Here is a 14,527-nt window from a genome sequence, read left to right as displayed (position 1 = left end):
ACTTGAATGGAAAACAGAATTTTCACTGAATTCCACCTGGGTGAAGAGCACCAAGCTTTGTCTGGCTGCAGGGCCACAATGCTTGGCTGTTTCTAAAGTCAACCTTGAGTGCAGGATAAAAAACTTTATGAAGTGTTGATGTTCTACCATCAACCCACCGTACTAATGTACTGTGCACTGCAATTTTCCTGGTATCTGCTGCTGCACAAGCTCTGCTGTGTATTTCCCCATAATACCATGTCTTTGTGAAAGATAACTTCACCGTGGTGGTGGAAGGAAATAGCAAAAAGGAACAGATTCATTTTTTTCAACAAAGGAAGTCTTTGGCATAACAGAAGTAGATGTTGGTTCCAGGATATTCTGGACACCTGCTCTAGTGGCCACTGGACAAACCTGTTTTCACTGGAGGGAGTAATTTTACCAGTTATAAGCTACTCTGAAAAGTTCTGTTGCACAATCCAAGCAGGTTTTTTTTTAGCTTGGTAAATATCACACAGCTATACTAGTTCTTTTATGCCACCCCAGTATGCGGTGGGACTAGGCTTTCCAGCTACCAGGAGAAGGCAGAGGTGCTGTGATGTGCAGTTTAGAAAAGGAGGTACTTTTGATAGATCTGGGAAATGCTAAACAAAAGTTATTGAAGTTACTTCATTCTGCAGATGGAGGAGGAAGGCAAGCAAGCTTACATCATGCTAGTGCTTTTAGTTCAGTTCCAGGGTTTGAATTGCAAAACAAAATTCAGCCAAAATAACACGTTGCTGCCAGAGTTCCACCCAGTACTGTCAATGAGCACAAACTCATTCACCCAACCTCCTTGCCCTCCTTAGTTACAAAACAGCCACCCAGGTTGTGGTTAGGATAGTATGACAGCACCCTCCCTGCTACAAAAGATGAGCCCCACCTTGCCTCAAAGCTCCCAACAAATGGACCCCCTTGACCTGAGCCTGAATTCTGCAGCTCAGTCCTGCCCAGCTGAAATGCAAGGGAAGCAGCACCACTGCAGAATGAAATACTGTCATCAGCAGCCCCTACAATCTGCCAGGCTGCTCCTTCCAACTGCACAAGGACTCAGGAAGCACTTCCAGCTGAGTCTGCATGGCATGAGGGGTTCAGACTGTTATCAGAGACTGAGAAAAATTCCTTAGAAAGATTTATACAGGTCTTTTAAGAACCCTAGACAGGAACTTAATCTATCAGTAGGAGCAAGTCTTCAGGACAGAAGTTAAGGGACAACAAGAGGTCCTTGTAACAACAAGGTATGTACTAATCCAGTGAAGCACATAACCTGCTAAGCATAGAGAGAGACCAGCAGATAATACAAAACAAAGTGCTAAAAATTTTTCTCAAATGGCTGAGAAAAACAAATGCAAAATTTGTCTTCCTTGCTGAAGATTGAAGAACTGTCCTAGTGTCCCTTTTGGCTGTTGAAAATTAGGGCCATACTGGAGATCAGTGATGCCCCATTTAAAAGAGAATGAAATACCACCTGGTAGGATCCCAGTTTACCTGCACTCAGGATCTGAAGCATCTTAAGGGAAACCTCAGTGAGAGGCATGGCACCTGCTGCTGTTGTCGTCTGACTGCCAAACTCCACAGGAGGTGGACAGAATCTCTTACACCAGCACAAGCTTGGAGTGATGAACTGTTTAGCAGGCACCTGAGTAGAACATTTTTTCCAGCTCCTACTGATCTGCTGACCTATTTTAACTCCCATGCATAAAAGAAAGTATAACCTTGCTCCTCTTCCTAGAATATCTGCTGACCCTGGTCCAAGCAATTTTGTGGAATTCAGGACGTGCTAACTGCAACACTATAAGGGAAAAACTTGGGGCTCAGCTATGTTCACTCTAAGGAAAGTCCTAGGAAATAAATGGCAGTTACAGAATGAGACTGACAAAGCCTGCATCCTACACATAAGCATCTCCAGCCCTTTGTACCCTCTGCTGCCACATACACACAGACAAAATGGAAGCAAAACTTGCACGCTGGGATTTGCAGCATATGTGCCAAACTGGGGTGTGGGATACAAGGGACTCAATGATCACTGGATTGCTTGTGGCAGGAGAACCCAGGCTTGTGTTCCTCTACTACAAAAGGACAAAGGCACTTCCTAAGTTTGCTTTAGGCCAGAGCTGTGCTTACTGATCCAACCAGCACCTCAGTCAATGAAAGGCACTGCTGACTGTGAAGGCAACAAGAATACACCCCAATCAATATTAAAAGCTTCTGTAGGCACCAGCTGTTCACCACTGCTCTTAACCTTTGTGCTGTAGAGCTTAAATGAACCTCAAGGTAGTGTCAGGTCAAAAATCACCTCCTATATGACACAGAAAGAAGCTGAATTTTGCAAAATTCTCTCATTTTTCTTTAGACCCCAAATACTCAGACACTAGCAAAATCTCTGTGCCAGCACCTGAGTTAACTGGCTCTTCCAACGACAGTGATTTGTTAAGTTGCTGAGAGTAAAAAAGGAGACACAGCAGTGTGGTAAAGAAGAGAACTTGTAGAAGCAGAAAAGAAAATTTAAACTGTGCTCTCTCTCCATCTCAGTATTTTCTTGCAATGCTTTTTCCTGCACCCTAAGTGCTAAAGACAAATGAACATCAATTCAGGCTACCCACAGCTGATTTTCTGTTCTCCAGGAACAGAACTACAGAGCCAAAAGTAGCAACATGTCTTCCAGCAGACAAGCCTGGGCATTCACGGAAATGAAGTCCCAGCAGTTCTGTCAAACGTATTTGCTCTGTGTGTCATTAATAAGCAAAAATCCTGCCCAAAAAGCCAGGCTGAGGAGAAATGTAGATTCTAACTCGGCCAGCTGGCCAGTTACATTCATAACTATGAAAGCTAATGAGAGAGTAATCATATTTCACAGTTCACAGCCGAAAGTCATTTCCTTCAGGAATTAATGATGGTTTAAATCATTTTTTGATTCCTCTCCCATAAACTGTGGCTGTCACAGAGTTTTGAAGGCCATACTTTAAATCTGTCTTCAAAGAACAACACTTTGGTAAACGTGCATTGAGAGGAAAAGTGCTTAAACCTCTCCAAGGGGAAGAAGAGAATAGCTGATCTTCCCTCATCCTGCTCCCAACAACACAAACATTTCTTGTAACAGCAAAGAAACAGCAACTGGATGACTAAATAATGGTAATGACTGCTGCTCAGTGCACTGCTGGGCTTTGATTAGATTCTTTTTGGCCTCTAACCAGATTTAAGGAAAAAAAAACGAAACACAAAACCCCAAAGAAAACACATTGGCCATTTAGAAGAGGCAGGACTGATCCTAATAGGATCAGTACAGTGCTCAGTTAAGATGCTCCAGGGTCATTGTCTCTGTCCAGAAAGACCAGATCCTTCACTTCAGTGACTTGGAATGAAGTAAACAAAGACATTGCCCATCAGGCCATGAGCTGCTCCCACGGCCCTTTGCATCAAAAGTTCCATAGCCCAAAAAACACAGCTAAACAGGCCTTGGGGAACATCCACCTCTGGAAGCCCGGGGATGTTTAAATTTTCACATCCTAAACTAACTGCCCTGTGCCAAAGAGGCAGGAGCTATGAATGTATGAGCAGATTGGGAAGACATTAAGGAAAACGTTTGAAACACACAGTCCCTTCCAGAATCTCTGCCTCATCAATGCTCCATCTGTTCCCAAAAATTCAATGGAAAAAATGAAAACTCCATTTTCCTGATTTCTTTAAATTCACTCTCACTGCTGCTGCCCTGGTTTCTGGCACAGTGCTGCATCATTTAAACTTCTATTACAGTCTCTGATGGGCAGAGCCAGTGCAGAGGTGGTATGACCAACCAGCTGAAACCAAAAGTACATTCTGGGCAACACCTTCCTCTAGAAGACATTCTGCTCTGACCCAAGGGAAAGTTGTGAAAGAAGACTTGTTACACCTTACAGCAGCTTGTCTGAATAACCTTAAGCATTCACCCAAAGCAACAAACTCCAGAACTGAATAAGGCAGCAGTTATTGACCAGCAGGCTCTGGGAAATCTGGCCATCAGTATATCTTTAACTTTTTAGCAGCTCTCCAACAGTTCTGTGTGTACACTAAGGGCACTTTTTCTCAGTTATTGAGCCTTGGACCGACTGTATCATTTTCCACCCTTTGACAACAAAAGATTCAGTCAATATATATCCACTGTGCTTCCACAGATTAACTTTCTTTCCTGGTGCACTGGCTAGATATTTTCCTTCCCTTTCCATGCCTTTGGTCCATCTTGACAGGCCTGGAACTGTTTTGCACTGCAGATCAATGCATACTGCATTGATGTAGCATGCATCTTTCTCTCATATAAAAAAGGTAATGTAAAAAGGGCCATTTAGGGCTCCACCTAAGCTGGAATAGGGGCTAAAGAGTAGGTTGTTCTCCTTCAAACTCCCATATGGGTATTCAGGCCCTGGTACTCAATGCTATGAACTCCTTGAAGAACAGATGTGCTACGCCTTGATGCCACATGACAGCCAGTAGGACTAAGCAGGCACCACAAATAGGGGAAGAAAGAGATGCAGATGTCATCACTTGGCTGATGACACAGGTCAGCCATAGCACAAGCATGAGGCACAGTGACTGCCAGGCATGTCTCTGAGAATCAAGGCTTCTTGGAGATGCTCTTTTTCCAGATCAATGCCTGACTGCGTATTTCTGCCTGGAAGAGAACCAAACATCACATTCTCTTTCCTCTAAAGCAGTAAAACTGAGGGGGGGGGGAGCTTCCATCCCTTTTAGTACAGGCTCACATTCAGGCCGGGTGTAAAACAGCCCATTGTGCCAGTTCAACAGTGGGGTCAATGTGATTTTGCTCATAAGGCAGTAGTAGGAGAATGACATAAAATTTGGCTTCATACATCCCAAAAGTTTCTCCAGCTTCCTCTCCAACAGCTTGAACTTTAATTCCTTAGAGAAAAGTAATTCATAAAAGACAGCACCATCAGCTAACAACAGCCTCTGCATGTTCAGCATGTAAGAGGCTGATGCAGCCTCACTGGAAGGGTTGTGTATCCCCAGAGGAAATAGACACAAGCAACCCTTGAGAATCATAGTGCCAGTATGGCCATGACCCTGGCATAGAGACAAACACCAGGTAAAGAAAGAAGTAGCCAAAATGAATTGTATGTGTAATTTCTGTAAAGCCAGAAATTCAGTCTTTGGTAATTGTGTTTTGACCTTTGCCCTCCTGATCACAAGCAGGCTCCCTAGAACAGTCATCCTAAAGGGAAATTCCAAAATCCCACCACCTCCATCTGTTTCTGACCTGGAATAAGGCACAGAATATTTACTAGCACTAGCATCAAAATCAACAGAAAAGGATGTCACAAATGCAGATAATAAACAAGGGAGATGTAAAAAATGCAGATGGCACAAACACAAATAGGAACACATGTGATGGTGGCAAAGGTGAATTTAATTCTTTCTGGGACTACGTTTTATCTAATACATCCATGAATCATCACAAAACTAGCATTTGGAGATTGTACTTCAAGAACTGGAGCTTTTGACTGGCTCACATACCAAAAAAAGCCCCTGTAATACAGTGGCACTCTGGCCACCATACAGCTTTCTGCTGCACAACCCAGGTAGGTTGCTGCTAGGATGAAAACTCCTTCACTACAAGTGATAGAGGCAGCTGTGATTTTTGTGCCTGAAGTCAGGATGAAGTCTCCCAGTAATGCACTCCTTCCCCTCCCTTTCAGGCTACTCACACCAGCCAGCTGGATGAACTTTCAGGCCCAGCTTAGGACAGGATCTTCTGACGACGACTTGTATTCTGCCTTCTCCTCACATGCAACTGCTACATAACAGCTCATACCTACAAAAGCCAAAGAGAAAGAAAATTCTTATTAGTGCCATTAATCCTGCTATCTAACACATTCACAGAGAGGGCTGTACCAAAGCAATAATTCATTCATAGAAATAATGCTACTTTTAGATGAAACAATTACCTCTGCTCACCATGCAGGAAGCATAGCAGAGTTAGTATAAACATCAGTCTGCCCAGATCCACATCCCAGCATGCTCTGTATGAGAACCAATATTTATGGTTGTCTCCAGGGAAGGCTGAAACCACATCCGTTTTCCTGCCTTTCTGTTAGAGATTCCCCCTCGAGCAGCAAGGACAGCGGAATAGCACAAATATTCATGCCTCCTTACAACCTACAGTCTGCTTACCAATGTAAATCGCTGTTGATTTCACTTCATTTAGTATAGTAGTTTGCAAAATGCAAAAAGAATAAGTAAACACACATCTCTGCTGCTATCCCTGATGTGTGAATAGGCTTGTCTGATACAAAGCCTGGGCTGGGAACTAGGGATAACAGCAACTATGAAATGTAACTCACCACTGCCAGGAATAAAGAAGGAAGGGTAGATAGTAAATGTATATTAAGAAACACACACATTAGGTTGTATTCAGACAAATTTCTTAGTTAGGATACACAGCTAGACAGACACAGAGGCAGAATTCACACAGAAAAATTTAATTATTTTTTCCATGCATTGATGCTTACTAAATGAAATTATTTAACTCCAGTCCAACGTTAAGTCTAAATGGTAAGATCTGACATAGATTTGATAGATGGCTGTGCACCTTTATTGTTTCACTCAATAACATTAACAGCAGTCTGCTGTAGTGAGATGCCTCTGCAGTTAGACTTGTAAGTATTGACACCCCTCATCTTTAATCATGTCATTTATCAGGCTGAACTAGTCAGCCAATCACTCTGAGCTCTTGCTGTACCAAGTGAACAGAGGGGATCTTCCAGAGAGCGGTGCAACTTTTTTCTACACTACCTTCCTCATACTTCTCTGTACTCAAGAACTTCAAGAAGAGGTTGAGGAGACCAACTAGCAAAGTTTGATGCCTGTGCTGGATGACTGAACAAATCCTCATATGTGTTTTATTCAAGCTCTGAGGGGAATGAAGTCACATTGCTTTCAACTAGCAATGCAAAACCAGGACCTCCAAGGGCCTTGTACAAGCAGCCTCACCAGTCAGATATTCCCAGTGCACACGGGGCAGAAACACGACACAGAGAAAGCAGAAGGTGATGCTCAGAGAGAAAAGCACACATAAGGAGTATCAAGGACCTGGCACAGGAGCCATCTCAGACCATGCTTACAGAGCTCCAATAATATGATTTTTTTACAAGCCCCAAGACTTCTTTCAAAACCCACGAAGATCCCAAGCAATGAGCCTAGATGAACCAGGATAGTTTTTTAACAAAACTAGAATAGTCCTAGGAAAACACAAGCTGAAACAAATTAGAGTTTTCTGTTGAAAATGGTTTAATAGCTTCTCCATCTTCAACAAGTCAAAAGGGATCAGCAAAAGGACACATTTGAAAGGCTTAGTGCTAGTACTGGAAAGATATTTTCTATAAAGATGTCCAGAGTATGCATCAAGAGAGAGTCAATATTCCAGTGGCAAGGTCAAGCCTGGTTTTCCTGCAACACAAGAAGCTGCCCTGCTGGCATTAACTGCAGTTTGTTTGCTTTCCCAACTTGCCTTGTCCTTGTGAGTTGGCAAAAGGCTGAAGCTGGCCAGAGTCCCAGCTACCAAAAGCTGCCCAAAGCAGAGAACTGCTATCACAAGGACTAAGAGCAAGACTGAAAGGGGGAGGAGAGAGCAAATGGCACAAAACCCAAAGGACAGAAACTTCTCTGGTGCTGAGAATTGTTACAAGCAAGGCTGTAACCTAGCACATAGCCAGGGAGCTCAGCAAGGCAAGAGAATACAAAGGTTATGACTCATCTGTGCCCCAGTCTAGAAGTAACACCAAAATGCTCAAACTTTGCTTGGAAATATGTACCCCTTTAGCTCCTGGAGGACCATAAGAAGCTATTTTTGCTGAAAAATCTATGCAGGACTCACAGGAAGATTCAGTTTAGACAAACTTTATACCCTCTGCTGTGAGAGTACTTCACTTTCTGTCAATGGCAGCAAAATTAGGGAGCTGAGAGTGTCAGAGAGAAAGGACACCATACCAAGAAGTTTTCAACATGTTTTAATTTTACTTCTGTTAGTAGTCAGCTGTGTGCTGGCTTTATCTATTTCTAAGAGGTTGATTTCCACCACAGAAGCAAAGTGTGATGAAATAGTTTCTAATAATACAAAAGGTACTTGGATACTGCCTGCATAAGGAGCCAGCAACCAGCACCAATGATAACTGAGCTGCTCAGTGAGCTACAAAAAGCAAGTTCCACACAGAAACTTTGAATGAATGCAGCAGGTGAGAAAATCAAGCAAATGGAGAGAAAACAAAAAAGAACCACAAAACCAAACCAAAATCTCACCCCATGGCTAATAAAGAGGTTTCCCTGCAGAGTGTAGACCTTTCTTCCTTCTTCTTTTTTTTCCCCTTTAATTTTTATAACTAAGGCTTTCCCTGACTCTAGACACACTTTGAGTTTAAAGACAAATAAATCACTGTGGCTTAGTACTTCTGCCTCAGTCTGTCCTGGTACCCAAACCTGGTATAAGAGGCTTTTCAGAATGACCTGGGAAGGGAATAGCAAGAACACCATGGGGATGAGACTAAAGTACCAAAGTAATAAGGTCTACAATTTTACAGATGTTTCTGGAGGCTGTTTCATTCCATGCTAAGGACTGATATGCTGGCTGACAATACTACGGTAGTGCAGAATCAAGCTCTCTTGCTTCTTCTCCCTTTTTCAGATCAACAGTCAGGCGCATCTTAAATGAGTTGGACACAGGCCACACTCAAACCACATCCCTATGGAGGAAGGAATGCTGCCAAAAGAAAACAGGAGATGTGAGAAACAGGAGAAAATTTCTTGTTGCAGACAGTGGCCAGGCATGATCCAGAAGGACAAATCTAAGAATACACTTATGAGCCCTGATAAGGACACCTAGTCCCAACAAACCCACTGTAGACACAAACATCAGCTCAGCATGCTGCTATTCTTGCAGTAATTTTCCACACTTCACAGCCTGAGCTCACACACAACCAAGCAGACAGCACAGCTTCCAGTACCCCTTAGGCAGCAATGGAAAACGCTCTCCAAGTGATCTCACACCTGTACACAACAGGAGGGCAGCACACACACACACACACACATGGCCTCCAGTTCAAGAACTGGAGGTGCCAAGCAAAAGAAACCCAGGAGTCTCACATTGTTTTCAAGGTAAAAAGAAAAAGGGCCTGACCCTGCTTGACTTCATCATGTTGTTTGTACAGCACAGTGCTTTGGGCACTGAGCTGCAAAATCAAAGCAAGTACAATGGCAATGAAAATATAATCAAACACATCAGTGTGGGACCAGCTTTGCAATGGAAAAGTTAGGAGCTGGAAACTAAGATCAACAAACAATCCTGAGATCTAAAGGCCATTTAGAAAACAACAAATTCAAGCAGCTCTGTAAGACTAGTAGGATAAAAACATTATATTTCCCATTGTCCACATAAGAACAGGCAGTCCCTTTTCAAGGAATTTAAATGGGCAAGACACATGAGGGGGGAAAAAGATGCACAGATGAAGAGTGATTTGACCTGATCACACCAGAATCAGTGCCAGGAACAAACTGTGACTCCAGCTTTCCTAGCACAATGCTCTTCCCATGGTCTATACTGCCTCCAAGGCTGAAAACTGACACCCACCTTTTGAAAGCGTTTTCACTGAAAACTGTTTGTCACCATCCCGCCTGCTGGAGCTTACAACTGCCTGCAGAGCTCATAGCAGAGGTGTTCAAGTGAGCACTTCATAATCCACAGAAGGCTGAATCCACCAAGGTAAACTGAACAACCAGTGACAATAAATCAAGCTGATCTATTTTCACGATACTCACATGGACCCTTCATCTGGGAAAGCTACAAGTGAGGCCAACCATCAGTATTGATAAAGCAACAAGAAGCAGCGTGGAAGGGAAGACAAGGGTCCCTGTTTTTAACCTGAGCAACTGTTTGCTAAGTTGATGCTTGTCCTTGGTCTCAGATATAGTTATGCCCTTCCACCCTGGAAGTCCTAAGACTTGTCATTCAGCTCAGGAGAGATATCAAGATCTTTTGAAAATTTCTTACCTATCTAACAATTATATCATTTATCTTACTGCTTACGCAGGTGCAGTGATCTGAGAAAACACAAAGCCTAACATTTTCAAAGTCTATCTTTAACATTTTCCAGGGCTCCACTATCACTGTCAGCCCCAGAGAGGTGAGATGTGACTCTGCCCAGGGTAACACCATCCACATACTGAGGTTACTCTCAACTGACCCCAACCTAAGGGAGATTAGAGTCAACCCCTCCCCCTCCCACCTCTTTCACCACCTCTATATTTAACTGCAGATTAACTCATTTCCTCTATCCACATGTAAGATTAAAGTGCACCAAGTGCTGTCAGCTCAAGCAGAGCCTCAATGCATCCTCATGCAAATCACCACTCAGTGCATGTTTTAAAGTATGTCAAGGAGGAGAATGAGTCACACCTTCATACTCACAGAACCACACACTTGCTTCTCAAGAAATAAAATTGGCTGGCAGCCCAGGTGCCCAGAATAGTAAGAGATATCTCCAATTCTAATCTTTCCCTGTCTGTTACATAAATCTCAGCAACATAAGAAGTGCCACTATTTACCAATGCATTTGAATGAAATGTGGGTCAGTGACCAAAGCAAAGGGTCAAACACAGTGACCTGGCCTTCAGGCACTGCATTGATTACACTTCTCTAGGAGGAAACAATAGCTTCTCATTCCAGGAAGAGGGGAAAATAATGCAACAAAATCTCACCGAGATCTCATGCTCGCTAGGTTTGCTTCAAAGAGGCTGAGAACTACAAAACTGACTAGAAAAAATGAAACACCAGCAGGGAAGAGAGAGAGAAATAGAAAGCACCGAAAGACTTCTCAGCCTGCAATGCCACTCATGAAGGGCTTTGTACAAGGATGAAAATGCTTCCCTCAGACTGGAGCTCTCCACCCACTGTGAGGCAGACTCCCAGGAAGGAGAGAGGTGCTCTACACTGTGAGGGGGGCAGCAGCCACAGCCCCAGGGCTGCCGGGATCCCACCCTTGTCTGCTCACAGCACTGCTGTGCTACCACCCTCGAGGGCCACAGCCAGCACCTGACACTCCCATGGAAAGCAGGTGCCTTTTGCATTTGTACCCCCCCTCTGCATCTCAAGTCACTACACCAGAAGACAGCATTTTATTTCTATCTGACCTCTCTGGAAATCACTTGGAAACCTGCTTTATAAGATCTTTATCACAGCTTGAAGAAAACATTAGGAAGTTGTAAATAAAGCTGGGACTTTAAATCCAGCCACATGAGTTAACACCATAGGGAATATAATTTTTCACAGCTAGCAGCTATGGTATTTTACTTCAATGAACACAGAAAGGGTTAAGCATGCAAAATTGAGAACAGGAGTAAGTTTCTTGCCTTAAATTTTATATCAGTAATCCTTTAAAGTAAAAGCACTTGTTTTCCTCATCTCCCTAATCTCTCTTGGTCTAACACTTCAAGCAATGAGGTTCCCCTTAAATTCCAGTGGCTAAAAAAAAGAGGCCTCCCTATTTTTGCCAAGAATAATAGAAAATCATAGTGGACGGCAAGCAGGGAAACATGCAGAAGAGCTACTGGCATTTGCTTCAGCTGAACAGCTGGAATAAGTTGTCAGTTCCCCTTACTGTATCCTCCAACTGCACTGCCTGGCAAAGGGGGCTACTAAAAAAGAAAAAAAGGAAAGAAAATGCTTATGACAAGCTTATAACACAGTTCAAAAGCAATCACTGCATCTCCATTATTCAAGAAACTCTGAAACGACAAACAGATGGAAATGAGAAAAGAAACAGGAGAATGACAAAGAGGATTCAGCCATAGATTGCAGGAGCAATGGGGCATGGCAGGCAGATGTACCATTGCCAGAGCAGAATCTGTCTGATCCAACACAGGGAATGTGCCTGTGAATGAAATCAAAACATGCTGTGCAAAGAGAGACACAACTGCTAATACTTGGTGCTACCACACATATACCAAAAGAGAGACAAACATATACCAAAATATAGAGAACAAAGGGTAAAGTGGCTGAAACCTCCCATGAAAAGAAAGATCTACCTTGCAGGGATCAAAAACTACCAAGGTGGTGGTGATTCTCTTTCAGCTCAGGCATTCCCAGAGGGCTATATCGATTGCCATGATTTTCCACTTATTTAAGAATGTATTTTAGGGTGAACATGCATTAGTTTTGTTTTCTGGCAGTATGAGTTCACTATATAAAATTTATGGCAAACTTAGGACACATCTAAAAATCAATAGCAGGCTTCCAGTGAGCTGAGAAGCTGAAACATTGAACAGATGGAAGGGAGAAAAAGAACAATGCACTGTATGGGGTCACTATCAGTTCACAGAAAAGACACACAGTCCGTGAGCTGTGTAATAGATGTGAAAGGCCTCTCTGCTCTCTCTGTACATTGGCTCCATGTTGCAATGAAACTGCAAGCAGGTCTCATGGAAGTCAGTCAGATTTCTTGCTTCTATCCCTGTCTGCCAATGTGCTTACACACCACCATCCCCTGTGTTTGCACACATGCTTATTTTATTTTTCTGCTGAGAATTTAAAAATGGAGTTCTTTTTGTTGCTCTTGTAATTCAGAAATTGGACCCTGAAAACATGGTCTATTCTTGGCAAAACAAAGGGCAAAAGACTCTTGATCATGTCTACAGGAAAAGAATACTTCCTGTTCTAAAAAACAAATTAATGCTTTGTGTTTCTTTTAGCCTCATATTGTTTTGATGTCTTTATAAATAAGAGAAGAAATGAAAATTGACTGTAACTACTATGAGACAAATTCTCATCAGATTCCCTTCCAATTCTGTATTTTGTACCTGAACAGTGCAAGTGGCCAAGCAGCTGGCAAAGTTACATCAGATATAATTGTGGCAATGCTAACTGTCAGGCATCCTTAAAAGGGGTGAAAACAACTAACAGAGAAACATCTTCTGCTCAGACAGCCTTTCTGCAAGTCTAACCCCCAATCAGTCATCAGCTCTCAGAGGGTCAGTGTTTGGCCCAGAGCATGGCAAGTCACAGCTACTTCACACTGCAGGGTACTGCTACAGGATGCTGAAGGGAGAACACAGGAGACAATCTCAAGGCTGCTATTTCTGCTGGATAATGCACAACCCTGCCTAGGGTGGCAGGATCTTACAAACATCATTTAAGACAATTCCTCCTTGTCTTAAGCATAGGAAGGGAACAATGGAAGGAGCAGCCTGAACCAGGTACGTGGAAGCTGTGGAAGTCCAGGGACCACACCATTACCTGGGCTGGGATTCATAATGAACCAGGCAAAAGCCACAGTAAGAATCAGGCAGACTCTTGAAGCAGCAGCCCAGAAAACCTGACTCGTTAACCAATGTATAATTAAATAATACCAAGGAACCTTGTAAGATTAGACAACTGAATTAAATCAGTGCTTAAGAGAAAAGGTGACAAATTTACACTGAGGTTACAAAGAAGGATTAAAGGAATATTTAGCTGAAAAAGATGGAAGCATAGAAGAAAAGCTGATTAATTTCAGGCTGCAAGTGAATTAATGAATGAATAATTGTGAAGCAAAAGTGGGAAGCACTGATTTATCCTGCTCTATGCTAGAAGAAGGCACTAGGTGTAACAGATATTATTTTATAAAAATAAATTTTTAAAGTTGGCATGAAAATCAGCCTGAAGAATTTATTACCACAGGGCAAGAAGGGAACACTGTAGGGAAATATCTTTACTGGCTTTCAAAAATGATTAGACAATTATATTAACACAAATAATAGCTACAGCTGGCAGAGCTACATGAAGAGTTTCAAGAATAATCAGCCTAAAGGCACCTCTCCTCCATTTGCAGCCCTGTACTTGTGCCTTCAGGCAAGGTCTGCTCTTTCTGAGTCACTGCTGGAATTAAACAGGCTGTAAAATTCCTATTTGGCCCTTACATGGTTTTGTGTGTGATGGATGCTCCAACCATAGGTTTGGATTCTCAGTAGTTTTGGGATGCGCCCAGGCCAGTGAGCAAGGCTGAAGCTTTGTCTGGTAGGACTGCTAATTCTACTCCTTTAGTGAGCTGGAAAGCTCATGAGCTCAGCAGCAAGCTGCTTACTTTAGCTCAAGCATCGTCCCACTAAAGTCTGCCCTAGCTGTGACTCAGTCTGCTCTTGTGAATGAAGATGAGCACCAAAAAGATCCATCTTTGGTCTTCATACTCAGACCTCCCCGAAGTCCAGGAGATTTGACAGATTCATTTCTCATATAATGGTCATAAAAACCACCCTGTCTTCAACAAAGCCCCCATGCTAAAAAAACAGCCCAGATTTTTAAAATCCACTCTTCCAAAAACTTAAATAATTCCAAAATGTCACTGCAAAAATACTGAATTCTTCACACATAACTCTAGTTATGTAACAACATTCAGTCTTTAACCAAAAATCACCTGGGGGATTTTTGAAGTTCGAACCTATTCAGAATTGCCCTCAACAGAGTTGCTCTAAACCCTACACAATCCCCCAGTTA

General features: G+C 42.7%; 1 protein-coding gene across 6 annotated transcripts in view; it reads right to left on the bottom strand.

Moving 5' to 3' along the window:
- SORBS1 (sorbin and SH3 domain containing 1) overlaps positions 1-14,527 on the bottom strand; it is a 157,790-nt gene that overhangs the window by 74,369 nt on the left and 68,894 nt on the right. For all 6 annotated transcript variants that reach the window (XM_071438933.1, XM_071438934.1, XM_071438932.1 and 3 more), the window contains one exon: positions 5,718-5,824. The gene's annotated coding sequence lies outside the window, so the exon portion shown is untranslated. The remainder of the gene's footprint in view (positions 1-5,717; positions 5,825-14,527) is intronic.

The sequence above is a fragment of the Agelaius tricolor genome, unplaced genomic scaffold, assembly GCF_023055355.1.
Source record: "Agelaius tricolor isolate 1412-34295 unplaced genomic scaffold, bAgeTri1.0.p SCAF_13, whole genome shotgun sequence".
Taxonomy (NCBI): domain Eukaryota; kingdom Metazoa; phylum Chordata; class Aves; order Passeriformes; family Icteridae; genus Agelaius; species Agelaius tricolor.
Note: the sequence above shows the minus strand (reverse complement) of the source record. Positions and strands in the feature narration are given on the sequence as shown.